This window comes from Carlito syrichta, unplaced genomic scaffold, assembly GCF_000164805.1.
Source record: "Carlito syrichta isolate Samal-C Ts95f unplaced genomic scaffold, Tarsius_syrichta-2.0.1 Scaffold313618, whole genome shotgun sequence".
Taxonomy (NCBI): Eukaryota; Metazoa; Chordata; class Mammalia; order Primates; family Tarsiidae; genus Carlito; species Carlito syrichta.
The window spans coordinates 192,867-212,329 of record NW_007257714.1 but is presented as its reverse complement, the minus strand read 5'-3'; the positions used below and the strand labels follow the sequence as shown (position 1 = coordinate 212,329).

Here is a 19,463-nt window from a genome sequence, read left to right as displayed (position 1 = left end):
ATTACAGGCATGCACTACCACACCCAGCTGATTTTTTTTTTATTTATTGTAGAGATGAGGTCTTGCTGCCCGGGCGGGTCTCGAACCTGCGGGCTCAAGCAATCCACTCACCTCAGCCTCCCAAAGGCGCGGGATTACAGGCTGAGCCACCGAGCCCGACTTTTTTTTTTTTACACCTTTGGTTTTGTGTATGAGCTCGTGTGCTTGGTGTGTGATAAAATACACATAACATCCGTAACATAAAATTTACCATTTTAACCATTCTAAAGTGTACAGTGGATTGGCCTGTAGTACATTCCCAATGTTGCACAGTGATCACTGCTATCTAGTTCCAGAACATTCCATCATCTCCACAAACATCCCTTATGCCCGTGAAGAAGTCATTCCCTTTCCCCTCTTCTCTCAAGCCCTGGCAGTCACAGCTTTCTGTCTGTGAATTTGCCTGCTCTGGACATCTCATGCAAATAGGATCATCCAGGATGTGGTCTTCGTGTCTAGCTCTTTTCACTGCTGTCAAGAGTCATCCGTGTTGTAGCATGGATTAGTGTTTCATTTCTTCCTGTGTTCACAGTTTTATTTGTATACTGCTTTCCGGAACTTATTTTCATGGTAATATCAAAATATTTACTGTCATTTGAAAGACATCCCCCTTTCTCCTCTTTTTTGGAGACAGGGTTTCAGTCTGTTATTCAGGCTGGAATGCAGTGGCATGATCACGGCTCACCACAGCCTCGACCTCCTGGGCTCAGGCGATCCTCCCGCCTCAGCCTCCCAAATAGCTGGGACTACAGGCTTGGGCCGCCACATAAATCCAGTTAATTTTTCTATTTTTTTGCAGAGACGAGGTCTTGCTTTGTTGCTCAGGCTGGTCTCGAAATCCTGGGCTCAATTGATCCTCCCGTGTTGGCCTCCCAAATTGCTGGGATTACAGGTGTGAGCCACCATACCTAGATAGATACCTCTTTTTGAGAATATAATCAAAGGGTACAATTGCCACCCTGCTACAATATCACCAAACTTCTCCCTTCTTGGTGTTCCAGGCTCCAAGACAGGAGGAGGTGTTTGTTCTGTTATAAAAGTTTATGAAAAAAAACTGTAACATATTACTGAGAGCTATAAAGGATTAAGCAGGTGGTAAGAAAAGCTTTGTTCCAGGCTGGGTGCAGTGACTCACGCCTATAATCCCAGCACTTTGAGAGGCTGAGTTGAGAGAATTACCTGAGCCCATGGGTTCGATACCAGACTGGGCAACTTGACGAGACTTCATCTCTACAATAAAGCAAAAAATGAGCCAGTTGTAGTGGTGTGTGCCTGTCGTTCCAGCTACTTGGAAGGCTGAGTCAGAAGAATCACCTGAGTCCAGCACATTGAGGCTGCGGTGGCTGTAAGTGTGCCACCGCATTCCAGCCTGGGCAACAGAGTGAGACTCCAACTCAAGAAAAAAAAAAAAAAAAAGATTTGTTCCTAGGTAGGAATATTAAATTGTGTGAAGATGTTCATTTTTCCTAAATGGTTTTATATGCTTAATGTGGTTCCAATCAATATTATTGTAAAAAACTTTCCTGGTAATTTAACATTAAAGTTAACCTGAAAGAGTAAACATTTTAGAATATCAAAAAGAAGTTGGAAAAAGATAATCTTGAAAAGGACAGGCATTTTAAAGGGTAAAACTATTTAAAAATTATAGTGATTAACAGGGCCCAGCGGTTCACACCTATAATCTCAGCACTTTGGGAGGCTGAGGTGAGAGGATTGCTTGAGCCCAGGAGTTTCAGGCCAGCCCAGGCAACATAGCAAGACCGCATCTTTACAAAAATAAAAAAAAAATTAGCCAGACACAGTGGCGTGCGCCTATAGTCCCAGCTATTCGGGAGGCTGAGGTGGAAGGATCACTTGAGCCTAGGGGGTCAAGGCTGCAGTGAGCTGTAATTGTACCACTGCACTCCAGCCTGGGTGACAGAGTGAGACTCTGATTTAGAAAAAAAAAGTTAATGTGATTAAAACGATATATTAATAATGTTGGCATAAACAGGTGGTTCCGTAGAACCAACCAGAACAGAAATAATCAAACTCACAGCGCAAAGCCCAAACTCAAAGAAAGCTTCTATCCCTCCTCCTATCCCTCAGTTACTCCTATAGAACTGTTTCCTTAACCTTACCCAAACCTTGAATCCCTATCCCACCATTTCCTGTTGTCTGTTCCACCTGTTCATTCCTTGTCTTCATCTCCTTCCTGGCCTAACTTGGACTTCATGCTTCATGATCTCAACAATTCTTTCAACTTCTTTCAACTTCTTTACTCCATCCACCCCCTGCCCCCCGCTTTTTTTGAGCTGGAGTCTCATTCCGTCACCCAGGCTGGAGTACAGTGGCACACACGCTCATGGCCACCCCAGCGCCAACCTGCTGGGCTCTGGTGATCCTTCCGCCTCAGCCTTCCAAGTAGCCAGAACTACAGGTGTGCACAACCTTGCCCGGCTAATTTTTGATTTATTGCAGAGACGAGGTCTCACCAAGTTGCCCGGAGTGGTCTCGAACTCATGGGCTCAGGCAATCCACTAGCCTCGGCCTCCCAAAGTGCTGGGATCACAGGCTGAGCCACCGAGCCTGGCCTGCACTTTCCCTTTGACCTGATGGTTAAAAAAAAAATCAAAACAAACATACTTGAATCTAGGCACAAAAGGGATAGGTTTGGTGGAATAGTGTCTCCCCTAAATTCATGTCCACTGGAACCTTAGACTGTGATCTTACTAGGAAATAAAGTCTGTCTTGGTCTGAGACTGGATAATTAATAAATCACAGACATTTACACAGTTCTGGAGGCTAGGAGGTACTGCGGTTCAGTGTCTGGTAACACCCTGCTCATCGTAGCTGGTACCATCTAGGTGTCCTCACATGGGGGAAAGGGCGGAAGGGTAAAATGAGGTGAATATGGTACCCTCACCTGGTGAAAGAGGAGAAGTAGAAGCGAGGTCTTGCTATGTTGCCCAGGCTCTTGGGCCCAAGCAGTGATCCCACCTCGGCCTCCCAAAGTGCTGGGATTACCATGGCGCCTGGCCCTTCAAACCCTTTTATAAGCTCTCATGGCGCGGTCACCCACTGAAGTCCCACCTCTTAACATGACCAAATTGGAGATTAAGTCTCAAAATATGAATCTGGAGGAGGGGACACATTTAGACCACAGCAGGGTATTTGCATGTGTCATTGGTTAAGATGAGATTATACTGGGTTAAGCTAGGTCCTAAATTCATTGATTGGCATCCTTGTAAAAGGGCCACGTGAAGACAAGAGACACAGAGACACAGACACACACAGAGGGAAGAAGGTCAAGTGGACTGAGGCGGCCACAGCAAGGAACACCAAGGATTGCTGGCAGCCACGGGAAGCTGGTAGGCATCGACACCTTGATGTCAGACTTCTGACTTCCAAGCTGGGAGAAAGCAAATGTCTATTGTTTAAGCCATCCAGTTTGTGGCGATTTGTTACCGCAACCCTAGGAAACTAATAGAGGAGGCTTCTAGGATGCTGGTATAGGTGACTTCACGGCATGAATCCATCAAGCTATAAGCACTCCCCTTTTATAAAAATATATTTTATTCTAAAGATGTGGGATACGATTCAGGATTAGGTATACAATACAATTGGACATCCTACAGGTAAAGTTTGGACCTCCCTTTGGTCCCCACATTGCCTGGTTTGAGATCAGCTACTCTTTTTTTTTTTTTTTTTTAGTTTGAGTTTCACTCTGTTGCCCAGGCTGGAGGGCAAGTGGCACGCTCACGGCCACCGTAGCCTCGATCTCCTGGGCTCTGGCAATCCTTCTGCCTCAGCCTTCCAAGAAGCTGGAACTACAGGCGCGCACTACCACACCTGGCTAGGTTTTGATTTATTGTAGAGATGAGGTCTCGCCAAGTTGCCCGGCTGGGTCTCAAACCCGCGGGCTCAGGCAATCCACTCACCTTGGCCTCCCAAAGTGCTGGGATTACAGGCTGAGCCACCCAGCCCAGCCGAGATCAGGTACCCTTATTAATGTTGTGTCTCCACCCCCTCCCAGGCAGTATCCCGCTACCGCCAATCCCTTTCTTGTAGTATTATGGTAAATGTTCAGGGTCCACTTATGAGTTAGAACATTTGGAACTCTGCTGTTTGTGATAAATCACTCCTGAGTATTATAGACTCCAAATTCATCCAAGTTGCTGCGAAGTCCATATGTTTGTCCCTCTTTTTGTTTTTCTTAATGTGAGGTGTTTGTCCTTCTTTATGGCTGCTGCTTTTTTTTTTTTTTTGGAATCGGGGTCTCACTCCGTCACCCAGGCTGGAGTGCAGTGGCACCATCACAGCTCACCACAGCCTCAACCTCCTGAGCTCAGGTGATCCTTCCACCTCAGCCTCTGGAATAGCTGGGACCACAGACACTTACCACCACACCCAACTATTTTTTTTTGTTTGTTTTTTTTAGAGACAAGGTCTCCCTACGCTGCCCAGACTGGTCTCGAACTCTTGGGCTCGAGCAATCTTCCCACCTCGGCCTCCCAAAGTGCTGGGGTTACAGGCATGAGCCACCACACCCAGCATGGTCCCCTTTTGAGAATCCATCTAACTTCTCTGCATCTTCTCCAGGCAAGAAAAGTCTGGGGAACATCACTCTGGGCAGTTTGCATCACCTAGACCTTATGCATAGGGTGTACTGTTTTCTGAACGTGGCGGGGTAGTATCCGGGTATTTCCTGTTACCCTTCCTTTGCCCCGCATCTAGGCAATTATTTTGTTATCTCAGAGGAGGGATGGCCCGACAAAAAGTACATAACCCAAGGAGGCTCCTTTTTTGTTTGTTTGTTTGTTTGTTTGTTATGGATCCTCAAAACCACCAAATATATATATATTGAAAAAGCCAGAAGTTCAGGCACAGTGCCTCACGCCTGTAGTCCCAGAAGTTTGGGGGGCTGAGGTTGGATCTTTTGAACCCAGGAGTTGGAGACCAGTCTGGGCAACATAGCAAGACCTCATCTCCAAAAAAATTGGAAAAATTTGAGAAAAAAAGCTAGCCTACCCTTCCAGGCCAGATAAAGCTTCCCGAGGCCTGAGAAGTGAAGAGAGGGTGAGAAAGACCAGGGTCCACAAAGGAAGTTCAAAGGGCCAAGCTGGCAGATGCTCTGGAAACTGCCCAGACCCTCCCATTTAAGGTTGAACATTCATTCGTTCCCTCCAGCTTCTGGAATTGTTGACTGCCGATGGGTCTCACTCAGGACTATGTCCCTACCCTGGAGACAGCCGATAAAAATGAGTCTTTCCTGTGGAAGAGCACATGCCTGACCCTCTTGCCCCAAAAAAGAATCTTGAAGGGGCCCTCTGGCTTCAGAGCTCTCTGAGAAACTGGCGGAAGCCTTGACCAAGGCTGCCCTCCCTTCGCCCTCCCCCTCTGTCTGATTACAGCTGGAGTCCCCACAAGCCTGCCCATTCCCTGCCCCCCCACCAACTCAAATATTTATCCACCCAAAAAAGTCATCCATATGGGGCCCCCACATCTCCTGGGGAGACACATCGGAACACTGAAGAGTGGAGGAGGCTGGGTACAGACTCCCAGAGTTCCCACAGCTCAGCTGAGCGCAGCAGGGGAGAGGAGCCAACCTGGGCAACAGAGTGAGACCCTGACTCAAAAAAAAAAAAAGTAATATGACTGTTATTCTCATCAATCACACTCTAGACTTTACTCAGATTCCACCAGTTTTCCCACCAATATCATTTTTCTGTTCTAGGATCCAATCCAAGATGCTTCACCACATGGAGCTGAGATTCATTTTTCTTTCCTACAACTGAAAACATCAAAACTCACTCTTTAATATCAGGGGGAAACATGGCACAACTCTGGCTGGACATTTCCAAATCTGCTCAGAGAATTTTTTGCTCGTTTAATGACCTTCCTCGGGAATCACAGTCTGGTCAGCTTTTTTGGTAACAGAAGACTTCACAAACTAGCACAAGTAAGGCTGTGGAGAGAACCCAGGGGAGCCCGTGGACTGGATTGTGAAAAATCCCAAGGATAAGAACTGAAAGAGCCGTGGGGAATGAGGTGTCTTAGTCTGTTTAGTGTTGCCACCAAGAAACTCCTGAGACTGGGTAATAAGTAAAGAAAAGAGGTTCATTTGGCTCACAATTCTAGAAGCCTGGAAAGTTCAAGATTGAGCCTCTGTGTCTGGTGAGGGCTTCAGGTTCTCCCACTCATGGTGGAAGGTGAAGGGGAGCCGTGTGCTCAGAGACTGCATGGCGAGAGTGGAAGCGAGACGAGAGACAGGGAGGAGGCAGGCTCTTCTTGACAACCAGCTCTTGCAGGGACCAATAGAGTAAGGACTCACTCTTAAGGGAGGGTGTTCTTCTCTTCATGAGGGATCCACCCTCATGACATATGCCTCCCAGTTGGCCCCTCCTCCAACATTGGGATCAAACTTCAGCATGAAGTTCAGAGCGGACAAATATTCAGATGTAGCAGGAAGCTATTCTTTGCTCAGATTCTTTGAATTTCCCTTGTTTTCCTCCACCTCCTTCTCCTCTCTTCCCTCCCTCTGCACCTCCCTTTTCCCATACCTAACCTGGCTCCTCTGTTCATTGCCCTGCACATGTCCACATTGGCCACCCTAGACTACAATCCACATAATTCAGCATGCACCTGCAACTTCACCCTGCTTAAATCCCAGCTCATATGTTCAAGTCAGTGCCTGTAAAATGTGGGTGCTAGTCAGTCAACAGATGGTGGTAACATGGGTTAATTTTCCATCCCAGTTAACATTAAAATATATCTATGATAATATTTCTTGTTATTACAGCAGAAGATTCTGTTTACCTATGATATAAGTTATCACTAATTGTGAATAGCTTTGTTAGAATCTACCCGCACAAAAAAAAATTAAAGGAAGGGGAGCATTAAAATTGATTTTGGTTTTTTTGAGTCAGGGTTTCATTCTGTCACCCAGCTTGGAGTGCAGTGGCACAATCAAGGCTCACCACAGCCTCAGCCTCTTGGGTTTGAGTGGTCCTCCCACCTCAGCCTCCTGAGTAGTTGGGACTATAAGCATGCATAATCACACCAGCTAATTTTTTTTCTTGTTGCTGTGTTACCCAGGCTTGAACTCCTGGGCTAAAAAAATCCTCCTACCTTGGCCTCCCAAAGTACTGAGATTACAGGCATGAGCCACCATGCCTGGCCAAAATGGAATTTTTAATAAAATATCTAGGCTTTATTAAACACAACGTTGCAGAGACTCAGTCTCAACGGATTTTGCTCAAAGGATTTTGGACAAACCACAAGGGGTTCAAACATTTCCACAGTTACACTGGAAACAGAATTTAGCTAATTTTCTAGAAAGTAAAGCACATCACTAAACCAAGACTTCGGATTAGTCTAATAACACACACCAGCTCTTGGTAACTTTTCCCCCTTTTTGAGAGAGGAAAAAATAACTCTGCTTATGAAGTAAAGTTTCCTTAAACAGATTGAAACTTACTGCAGCTCTTCTGGGAGTTTCAGCTTCACAGGCCAATGGGTGCTTCCTTCTGGCAAACACACTCTGCTGCCTCGTTGACAGAGGCCTCCCTGGCTCCCTCCCTCCTCCCTCTTTTCCTTTGCCCGTCTTCCCTTCCTGACTCGATTCCTTCTACAAATACATACTGAACACCTGCTAGATGCTACATGCCACGTACTGAACACCCACTACAAGCCACATGCCACTTACTGGACACCCGCTACATGCTCCTGACTGGTCACCTGTTATATGCCACATGCCACTTACTGAACACCCGCTAAAAGCCACATGCCATTTAATGGACACCTGTTACATACCACATGTCACTTACTGGACACCCACTACATGCCACATGCCACTTACTGGACACCCGCTAAAAGCCACATGCCATTTGATGGACCGACACCTGTTACACATCACATGCCACTTACTGGACACTTGCTACATGCCACATGCCACTTACTGGACATCTGTTATATGCCACTTACTGAGCACCTGCTAAAAGCCACATGCCACTGAATGGAAACCTGTTACATACCACATGCCACTTCCTGGACACCGGCTACAAACCACATGCCGCTTACTGGACACCCACTACATGCTATATGCTACATGCTACTTATTGGACACCTACCATGTGCCAAATACCATTAGGTCCTAATGACGCAGCAGTGAACAAAAAGTAGTAAGTAAATAAAATAGTACACTAGATATGTTAATGTTTTGGGGAATATAAAGTAAGCATGGGGTCAGAGAGTGCTGATGGTGAGGACTATGAAATTTTAACACTGCTGGGTGCAGTGGCTCAATCCTGTAATCCCAGCACTTTGCGGGGCTGAGGCAAGAGGATTGCCTGAGCTCAGGGGTTTGAGACAAGCCTGAGCAACATGGCAAGACCTCGTCTCTACAATAAATAAAAAAATTAGCCAGGCGTGGTGGCATATGCCTGTGGTTCCAGTTACTTGGAAGGCTGAGGCAGAAGGATCACCTGAGCCCAGTAGGTTGACACTGCGGTGGCCATAAGTGTGCCACTGTACTCCAGCCTGGGCAACAGAGCTAGACTCCAACTCAAAAAAAAAAAAAACTTTTAACATTCTGGTCAGGGAAGGCTCTTTAAGAAGATCACTTTTTCTTTCTTTTATTTTCTTTCTTTTTTTTTTTTTTTTTTTTTTTTTTTTTTTTTTTGAGTTGGAGTCTCACACTGTTGTCCAGGCTGGAGGGCAGTGGCACCATCCCAGCTCACCACAGCCTCGACCTCTTGGGCTCAGGCAATCCTTCCGCCTCAGCTTTTCAAGTATCTGGGACTATAGGTGTGCACCATCATACCCCTGGGTTGCCCAGGCTGGTCTCAAAATCCTGAACTCAGCAATCCTCCCACCTTGGCCTCGCAGAGTGCTGTGATTGCAGGCGTGCACCCCCACACCTGGCCAGAAGTGAGGGAAGATGATGAGGAATTTGGCTTTTCCTCTGAGTAGGATAGGAAATCATCAGAGGGCTGTGCTCATTTTCTACTGCTGCCATAACAAGTCACCACATGTTTGGTGGCTCAACACAAATGAGCTCTTCCAGGTCTGTAGACTAGAAGTCCACCCCAGGTCTCACCAGGGGAAAACCAAGCTGTTGGAAGGCTATGTCTCCCACTGGGAGCTCTGGGGGAGAATTCATTTCCTTGATCATTTGGTGTGCTGTAAGTTGCAGAACTGAAGTCCCCTCTTCCTTGCAGGTGGCTTGCACCTTCCTTCTTCCATTTGCAAAGCCAGTGATGGATGGTCAATTCCTTTTCCCATCACATCTCTCTGACCCACTCCTGTCTTTCTCTTCTACTTTTTAGGCCTCCTAGGATTAGATTTCTCCCACCTGGATGGTCCAGGATGATCTTATCATCTTGAAGTCCATATACCCTAAGTGTATCTGCAAAATCCCCTTTGCCGTGTCAGGTAACACATTCGCAGGTTCCAGGGCTGAGGATGTGGACATGTTTGGAGAGCCAAGCTTCTGCTCACCATAAGGGCTTACTGCTCACACTCCAGCTGAGACTCGATTGCTCTAGCTGTTCTGTTGAAAATAGCTGAGGAAGGAGTGGCTCATGCCTGTCATCCCAGAACTTTGGGAGGCAGAGGCGAGAGGATTGCCTGAGCCCAAGGGTTCGAGACCAGCCCAGGCAACTTGGCAAGACCTCATCTCTACAATAAATCAAAAAATAAGCTGAGCATGGTGGCACACGCCTGTGGTTCCAGCAACTTGGAAGGCTGAGGCAGAAGGATCCCCTGAGCCCAGCAGGTCGAGGCTGCAGTGACCGTGAGCATGCCACTGCACTCCAGCCTGGATGACAGAGTGAGACTCCAACTTAAAAAAAAAAGAAAAAGAAAATAGTTGAGGAGATGAGGAAGGGCAGGAGGCCAAGAGAAGAAGCAGAAAACTGATAAAGAGATAATTCAAGGGAGGAATAATGGTGGCTTGGACCAACATGGAGGATGGCTATGGAGGATAGAGACAAGACTGGATAATGTGACCATAGGTTTCGTGTGTCAACTTGACTGGGCTACCGTCCCCAGTTTTTCAGCCCGACACTAATTCATCCAGAAGGGCTGGAAAGATATTTTGTAGATGTGATTCAACTGCCTAACCAGCTAGCTTTGGGGAAGGGAGATTCTTCTAGATTCAGGGTGGTTCTGATGCAACCGGGTGACGGGCCTTAGAGGAGCTGAGAGTTCCCTGATGAGAAGGAGTCCTGCCTGAGGGCAGCAACTTTGATCGTGCCAAGAGTTCCAGCTTGTCCTCCTGACAGCCTGCCCTGTGGATTTCCAAGTTGCCTCACCGGGCCCACGGTTATGTAGACAGATCCCTTGCCGTCGATAGCTTACTGTGTATCTCTTACGGGTTCTGCTTCTCTGGCTGATCCCTTGCTGGTGGACATCTTGAATACGATCTGAAGGTAGAGCTGACAGTCTCAGTGCAAGGACTGGAAGCAGGATGGGAGGCAGTGGAGTCAAGGATGATTCCGAGGGTTTGCCCTGAGCAGCTAGAAGGGTGGTTCCCCAGTCTTCCTCTAGGGTGGGAATTGTGCTAACAGGACGGCCACCAAAAGAGCCTGTTCAAACGACAGTAGAGGAAGTTGCCTTGCTTTCCCCAGGGACGCCCCTTTCAGAGGGAGATGTTTACAGGTTGAATGGGTGGGTATGACCGGCCGGCCTCGAAGTGGGCAGGCTCCAACCCCAGGGAGGAAGAGGGAACCAAGTCACTGCTGTGCCTCATGCCACCCATCCAGAAAGGCCGCGGCTTTCCCCTGCCATCTGGAATCCACAGGAAAGCTAGATCAGATCTTTCTGCCGGGTCTGTACCAAGAGCCCCCCTCCCCCGCTGGTCTGAGCTTTGTGGGAAGGAGTTAGTTGAACCCTGAGCCAAAAACAAACAAGGAAAGCTAAATAGGGACTTGATGAATAAATGCTGTGCTGTAGGCTTTTTTTCCCCTTCTTTTCTTGTGAAGGAACAGCGTGTGCTTGAAAGTAAAAAGTGAACTTTTCTGTTTTGCTGTTGTTTCACTCTTCCTGGAGAGGCAGAAAAGAAAAAAGGAAAGAACAGCATCTGTCACTCGGACTGTTCGGGTTAGCACGGTCGCTGGACCCTGGCCCCTGGCCTGGCCTCCTAACCTGGCACGAAACAAAATGTAAGAAAGGAAAGGAACTTTTCCAGGAATCTGGCAGCTCAGACTGACACTGAAGGGACAGAGCTGTCTGGTCCCTTCTCACATGAGGAGGACTCCAGGTCCTCCTACCTTCTAGCCTCCACTAATCAGAGCTCCTCAGACATGCCGTGCTGTCCCAGTCATTGCCGATACAGACCTTTGAGAGGCTCACCCATGACCAGATTAGCAGCGCATCTTTTAACCGAAGAGGGCAGACATTGTGCCGTTTGACCTCAGACGGATGGCAAAAGATTAAATACCAGGAAATACCAGGAAATACCAGGAAGTTGTTGTTGTTCTTTTTTTTTTCTTTTCTTTTCTTTTTTTTTTTAGTAAGGGTCTCACTCTTTTGCCCAGGTTGGAGTCCAGCAGTACAATCACAACTCATCGCAGCCTTGACCTCCTGGGCTCAGGCCATTCTCCCATCTCAGTCTCCTGAGTAGCTGAGACTACAGGTGTACACTCCCACACCCGGCTAATTTTTTGATATTCTGAAGAGACGAGGTCTCGCTATGTTGCCCAGGCAGTGCTTGAACTGCTGGGTTCAAGCAATCCTCCTGCCTCAGCCTCTCAAAGTGCTGAAGTTACAAGTGTGAGCCACCGTGCCTGACCCAGGAAATATATGTTTTTTAAAGATGTGGGATACAGTTCAGGGTTGGGTACACAAATGTTCATTATGCAGATACCCTTGTTGCTGAGGTGTGCCCCGCCTTCCCCTGGAAGTTTCCCACTACTGCCAATCCCTTTCTTATAGTATTAGGATAATTGTTCAAGGTCTGCTTATGAGTGAGAACCTGTGGTACTCTGTTCTTTGTTTCTGTGATGGATCATTGAGTATGATCGACTCTAAATCCATCCAAGTTGCTGCAAAGTCCATATATTTGTCTTTCTTCATGGCTGCATAATATTCCATTGTGTATATGTACCACATTTTTTAATCCAGTCCAGCTTTGATGGGCAGCATGGTTGGTTCCATGTTTTTGCTGTTGTGAATACAGTTGCAACGAACATGCGTATGCAGGTGTCTTTTTTGTAGAATGATTTGAGTTCCTTCTGGTATATTCCCAATAAAGGAATTCCTGGGTCATATGCAAGGTCAATTTCTAGTTCTTTCAGAAATCGCCACACTGTCTTCCAAAGACGCACTAGTTTGCATTCCCACCAGCAGTATAGAAGCGTTCCTTTTTCTCCGCATCCTCGCCAGCATCTGTTGTTATTTGTTTTATTAATGATGGCCATTCTTACTGGGGTTAGGTGGTATCTCAATGTGGTTCAGGAAGTACTCTGTAAGCCAGCTAATTTCTTTTTTTTTTTTTTGAGTTGGAGTCTCACTCTGTTGCCCAGACTGGAGTGCAGTGGCCACTCCCAGCCACCGCAGCCTCGACTTGCTGGCTCCGGCGATCCTTCCGCCTCAGCCTTCCAAGTAGCCGGAGCTACAGGTGTGCACTACCACGCCCGGTTAATTTTTTGATTTTAGTGTAGAAATGAGGTCTCGCCTGCCCAGGCGGGTCTCGAACCTGCGGGTTCAGGCAATCCACCCACCTCAGCCTCCTAAAGGTGCGGGATTATAGGCTGAGCCACCGAGCCCGGCTAGGCAGCTAATTTCAAGAGTCTTCTTACCTCCTCTTCCTCAATTCCAGATTGGATCTCCAGTTAGAAGTCAGAACCAGACCCTACTATCCAGAGAAGTATCAGCTGGCTGTTTTTCCTGCAAGAGTCAAGTCCTTAAGTTTCAGGTGGACTTCAGGTGATTTCTACAGGGTCTGGGTTTTTTCTCCACCAGAATACTCACTGCTGAGGTAATAGCAGATGAAGTCTGTCACACCTTGGGTTGATACTGCAAAAAAAGTACCATCTCCTTGACTGTTGATCTCGGCAGGAAAGGAAAAAGCCCTGAGGAGTCTGGTTTGGAATGGAAGATTTTTGTGAGGATTAAATAACTTGGGCCCAAGTATTTTGGAAGCTGCCAAGGGCTCTCTATATGAGATCTACAGAGGCGTCAGCTGAAAGCCGGCCGAGATTGACAAGCATGCTGTAGATGCAAGAAGCTGAAACAGCCATTGCATCCCTGGGGGGGAGGGAGCCAGACAGGCGCGTGTAACACAGGCATGATGGGAAAAGGGGTCGCCCCAAGAGAAGTCAGGAAGAGTCTTGGCCCAGCCGAAAAGCTAAAGGCAGAGAGGAGCAGGTGGCAGAGTCGAGTGACCGTGATGTCAGAAGAGCTGTGGAGTGTCTCTGTCTAGTCACTAGGGCAGTAGATGTCTGAGGGACACCCTCGGGAATGAGGATTCACTGGAGGGCGCACCCCAGAGGCTCATGGGAGACCAGCCTAGAGAAGTCTTTGCCCCCTGTGTTTCAAAGCATGGGGTGACAGACACCCAGAAGCGTGGGATTTGGGGAGTACAGGAAGTCTCCTGCCTATGAACCTATTTTGTTCTGAAAGCGTGTTTGTGAGTCCAATTTGTTCGTAAGTCCAGCAAAGTTAGCCTGCAGACCTAACTGACACAATCGGCTGCAGTACTGTAATGTAATGGGTTTATAATATGTTTCACATAAATAATACATTAAAAAACACAAAAAGCAAAGAACGCCTTTTTAATCTTACAATGCAGTCCCTTGAAAAGAACAGCAGTACAATGCAACAGCTGGCACACAGGGCTGGCATCCAGTGAACAGGCAAGAAGGGTTACTGACGGGAGGTGGCAGAGGAGGTGGGAGATGGCAGAGCTGAAGGATCGTCAGCAAAGAGACGGAGGGCCAGGCTGTAGTTTCACTCACGTCTGTCGTTGATGGTGCAGGCTCTGGTTCCTTCCTGGATTCAGCTCTACCTACCCTCTTGAAAATCGATTCAGTGGTATCCGGGCAGTGCTGTACTGTACCACTGAACTCTACACAATAAAGTACACAAAAGCACAAGCACTTGTCGAGGATGCATGCACATGACAATGTGTACCAGACGTGTGAGCTAGTTTAGGTGACTGGACATGCGAACGCCCATTAGCATCTTTGAAAGTTCACAACTCGAAGGTTTGTATGTAGGGGACTTACTGTATAAGGAATGGATGTGAGTTTCCTGATGGTTTTTCTGGACAAAATGTTTGTGACTTTCCGTTAGTCCAACTTCTTTTCTGATATCTGGTGGTGTGCATGCTGGCAAGAGGGGTGGGTTGGTCAGGTTGGTCTCACATTTCAGCTGTTCCCAGGAGTGCTTGGCAAAGGAAAATGTGGGTGAAAAGTATGACAGCAAGTTGCCTTGGAAACTTGCAGAAGGGTGCACCCCTGGGGAGTATCATAAGAAAGTTCATGTGTATTTATTGATTATTATGGTATGGACCAGGCATCATTATATGCGTTTTATATGTAAGTAAATATATATATAAAATAGGCGGATATATACATATGAGACTATTAAGCTCTCAGTACAATCTTATGAAATAATGCTTTTTTTTTAGTTGGAATCTCACTCTGTCACCCAGGCTGTAGTGCAGTGGCATGCTCATGGCCACCGCAGCCTTGACCTGCTGCGTTCAGGCGATCTTTCCATCTCAGTCTTTTAAGTAGCTGGAGCCACAGGCATTTGCCACCACACCTGGCTGATTATTTTATTTATTGTAGAGATGAGGTTTCGCCATGTTGCTCAGGCTGGTCTCGAACACCCGAGTTCAGGCAATCGTCTAGCCTCGGCCTCTCAAAGTGCTGGGATTACAGGCATGAGCCACTGCATTTGGCATTGATTTTTCTTATCTCTAAAATGAGCACCAAGGTTGAAGCGCAATGGAACAATCATAGCTCACTATAGCCTTGAATTCCTGGGTTCAAGCAATTTTCCAGCCTCCTGAGTAGCTGGGATTACAGGTGCATGCCATCACACCCAGCTATATTTTTTATTTTTTGTAGAGATGATGTCTTGCCAAATTACCCGGGGGCGGTCTCAAACCTCTGGACTCGGGCAATCCTCTTGCCTCCACCTCCCAAAGTGCTGGGATGACAGGTGTGAGCCACTGCCTGTGACACTGGTTTTCTCATCTCTAAAATGAGTATGATTCTAGTATCTGAAAGGGTTGTGGTATGTGTTAAACTGGGTCATTTATATGGTGTGCAGCATATCATAAACCCTCTCTGCCTGTTTCATAATGAAAGCAATAATAGCTCATATTAATTGAATTGTATCTACACGCCAGGCTCCAGGTGAAGGACTCCACATGTATTAACTCACTGAATCCTCACAACAGATCCATGATAGGGACATTGAGAGCTGCGGTGTCTTGGTGAAGAGTGCCTAGTTAGAGCAGAACTGTGATTCACACCCAGTTATATTTTTTATTTTTTGTAGCGATGATGTCTCACCAAGTTACCCGGGCTGGTCTCGAACCTCTGGACTCAGGCAATCCTGATTTCTGAGCCCCATAGCTTAACCGCCAGGATGTCCCCACCACCTCCCGGGGTCAGAGACCCCCAGCCATCATCTCCTTGGCGTCTCTGGCTGTAAGACATTCAGAGCATGGCTGAGAAAGCAGAGTCCATACAAACAAAAAGAGTTCGTTCGTAACATAAGGCTGAGAAAGAAGGTGCCAGGGGTGTGACATCATTCAGATCAGGAGAGGTTCCTTACCCCTTGAGCGGGTCGGGGAGGCATCACAGCAGGATGGGCCCAAGTTGGGTCACGGTGGACTTACAGGATTTATGTATGTATGTATTTATTAATTGAATCATTTTTTTTTTGAGTCAGGGTCTCCCTCTGTTGCCCAGGCTGAAGTGCAGTGGTATATGATCACGGTTCACTGCAGCCTTGACCTCCTGGGCCTAGGCAATCCTTCCACCTCAGCCTCCCAAGTAGCTGGGACTACAGGCACGTGCCACCATACCCAGTTAATTGTTTTATTATTTTTTTTTTGTAGAGATGAAGTCTTGCTACATCGGGAACCTACAGGATTTAGAAGGCTGAATGGAGAACAACGTACACAGGGAAGGGACTTGGTTAGGCTTGTATGTAGGAAGGGAAATAGCATGGTTAAGGAATAACAAGCAAACAATCCTAGAAAAATCGCAGGATACTTACCAGGGAGGCCTGAGAGAGCAGTTTGGAAATGAAGACCGGAATTAAATGAAGGAGCTTGAACGTCAGTCTGAAGAGCTGCTGGGCGCAGTGGCTCATGCCTGCAGGCCCAGCACTTTGGGAGGCCAAGGCGAGAAGATTGCTTGAACCCAAGAGTTCGAGACCAGCCTAGGCAACATAGCAAGACCTCGTCTCAATAACACCAATAAAAAAATTAGCTGGGTGTGGTGGCACGCACCTGTTGTCCCAGCAACTGTGGAGGGTGAGGTGGAAGGATCGCTTGAGCCCAGGAATTTGAGGCTGCAGCAAGCTGCGATCATGCCACTGCACTCCAGCCTGGATGACAGAGGGAAACTCGGACTCAAAAATAAATACGTAAATAAAATAAAAGCTGCACCGTGTTGGGTAGACATGGGATAGTCATTGGAGGGTTTTTTGTTTGTTTGTTTGTTTGTTTTGAGTTGGAGCCTCACTCTGTTGCCCAGGCTGGAGTGCAGTGACACGCTCATGGCCACCGCAGCCTCGACCTGCTGGGTTCAAGCGATCCTTCTGCCTCAGTCTTCCAAGTAGCTGGAACTACCACCATATCCAGCTAATTTTTTGATTTACTGTAGAGATGAGGTCTCACCAAGTCGATTGGGCGGGTCTCGAACTCATGAGCTCAGGCAATCCTCTCACCTTGGCCTCCCAAAGTGCTGGGATTGTAGGCGTGAGCCACTGCATCCGGCCTCACTGGAGGGTTTTGAGCGGTGAAACCACACAGTGAAAGCAGTTTCTTCAGGAATCCTGTGGTGGGTGGGGGAGGGAGTCTCACAGGGGCTGGGAGACGAGTCGGGAGGCTTTGGAAATGACCTCGCCATGAGGTAATGAGAACTTGAAGTGGAGTGTCAGCCCAGGCACGAGTGGAATGGCAGGGAGGTGATAGACATCCCAAGAGCAGAACGGAGGCACCTGGTGACTGGGTCAGGAGGGGCAGGCATGACTGCAGGCTGTCAGCCTGGGTGATGGGAGAATTTGGTTCTAAACAAGCAAAACAGGCCGAGGTGCCATCTGCCACCCCTTGTCTGTGAGGTCTCTGTCTCTCCTCTGAGCAATGGGTTTTTTTTGAGTTGGGCTTGAGATCAAACAGACAGAAATTTACATCTCTCCTGCCCATCACTAGCCCTGTGACCAAGGGTACATCTCCTAAACTTCTCTGAGATTCAGTCTCTTTAAAACAGGGATAAAGCCTACTTGATGTGGCACATGGGGGTTATGTAACAAACACAAAGAGTTCATTGCTGTGTCTGGCACATAGTAGACGCTGGATCACAATGGCTACCACATTGAGCTTGTGACAGGTACAGACTCACTGCTTCCCGTGTATTCACTCCCGGTCGGGTGCCATGGCTCACACCTGTAAACCCAGCATTTTGGGAGGCAGAGGCAGGAGGATCACTTGAGCCCAGGAGTTCGAGGCAAGCCTGGGCAACATAGCAAGACCCTGTCTCTACAAAAAACAAAAAAGTTATCTGGGCATGGTGATGCACACCTGTAGTTCCAGCTATTTGGGAGGCCGACATTTGAGCCCAGGGACTGAAGCCTGCTGTGAGCTGTGATTATGCCACTGCATTCCAGTCTGGTCAACAGAGTAAAGCTCTGGTTTAAAAAAAAAAACATATACATAGCCAGGCTCGGTGGTTCAGCCTGTAATTCCAGAATTTTGGGAGACCGGGGCGAGTGGGTTGCCTAAGCCCGCAGGTTCGAGACCAGTCTGGGCAACTTGGCGAGAACTCGTCTCTACAACAAATAAAAAAATTAGCCAGGCATGGTAGCATGCATCTTCATTCTTTGCTGCTACCCAGAACTTATATTGGTTTTTTTTTTAGTTGGAGTCTCATTTGGTCGCCCAGACTGGAATGCAGTGGCCGCTCCCGGCCACCGCAGCCTCGACCTGCTGGGCCCCGGCGATCCTTCCGCCTCAGCCTTCTGAGTAGCCGGAATTACAGGCATGAGCTATCATGCCCGGCTGATTTTTAGATTTATTGTAGAGATGAGGTCTCACTGCCCAGGCGGGTCTCGAACCCGCGGGCTCAGGCAATCCACTCACCTCAGCCTCCCAAAGGCGCGGGATTACAGGCTGAGCCACCGAGCCCGTCCAGAACTTATATTAACAAGCAAAGCTATTGCTTGTACTAACAGGAGGCAAAAGCAGCAAAAACGGTCCCTCTTAAGGGGGATACTAAAATATTTAACAACCAGAATGGCTAAAGCACTGCTCTATGAGAAAGGCAGGCTGGTCTTTGAGGTCCCCTTTGGTGACTGGACCCTGAGGATACTTGAGGGAGGGTCCCAGGGGAGGGCAGAATTAAGAGGCTCGGAGCAGTGGCTTTAAACAATTCCTACAGAAAGATTTCAGTATCTTTTTTTTTTTTTTTTTTTAAGAGAAATGTTGTGTTTAATGGTAAAGCTCCAGAACCGGCAACAGCGTGGAGTCGTGGCAGCAGGACGGGTAGGTGACCCCCATGGAGTCCCACATGGCAAAGAGGATGAGGAAGGTGACCATCAAACAGAAGAGCCCCATGGCCTCAGACAGGGCAAAGCCCAGAATGGCACAGGAGAAGAGCTGCTGCTTGAGAGACGGGTTCCTGGCATAGCCAATGATCAAGCTGCCAAACACCGTTCCGATGCCAGACCCTGAACCAGCCACACCAACTGTGGCTGCACCAGCACCAATAAACTTGGCGGCCGTGTCAATGTCCCTGGAGACGACACTGGCCTGGAACTCCTGCCCGGCCACCTGGAGTGGGGAGCTGCTGAAGGAAGGCTGCTTGGATGAATTCTCTGGCCTATTCAGGAAGGAGGCAGACACAGGCCTGATGGGACCCCTGGAACAGCAGTGGATCAGAGCCGGAGAAACGAGTAGTGCCCTGGTGACCTGCATTCTTTCAGTCTGCATTCCTGCTCGGCCCACAGTGCTCGCCCGGCTCAAGGTGACTCAGATTTCAGTATCTTAACTCCCAGTATGGTGAGGTCATTTATCAGTAATGGGTGTGGTCATTACCCAGTGTTCACTGATCAACCTGTGGTCAGAACAAAGTATGATTTTTAGGGACATTCTCAGTGTTGAATATTACATTGATTTAAAAAAAATTTTTTATTATTAATAGCATGTTTTATTTATTTACTTATTGGAGTCAGAGTCTCACTCTGTTGCCCAGGCTGGA

At 47.7% G+C, this 19,463-nt stretch overlaps 1 pseudogene; it reads right to left on the bottom strand.

Annotated features, from left to right (window-relative positions):
- Positions 1 to 18,694: 18,694 nt before the first annotated feature.
- On the bottom strand, positions 18,695 to 19,180 carry LOC103273122 (annotated as a pseudogene).
- Positions 19,181 to 19,463: the final 283 nt, after the last annotated feature.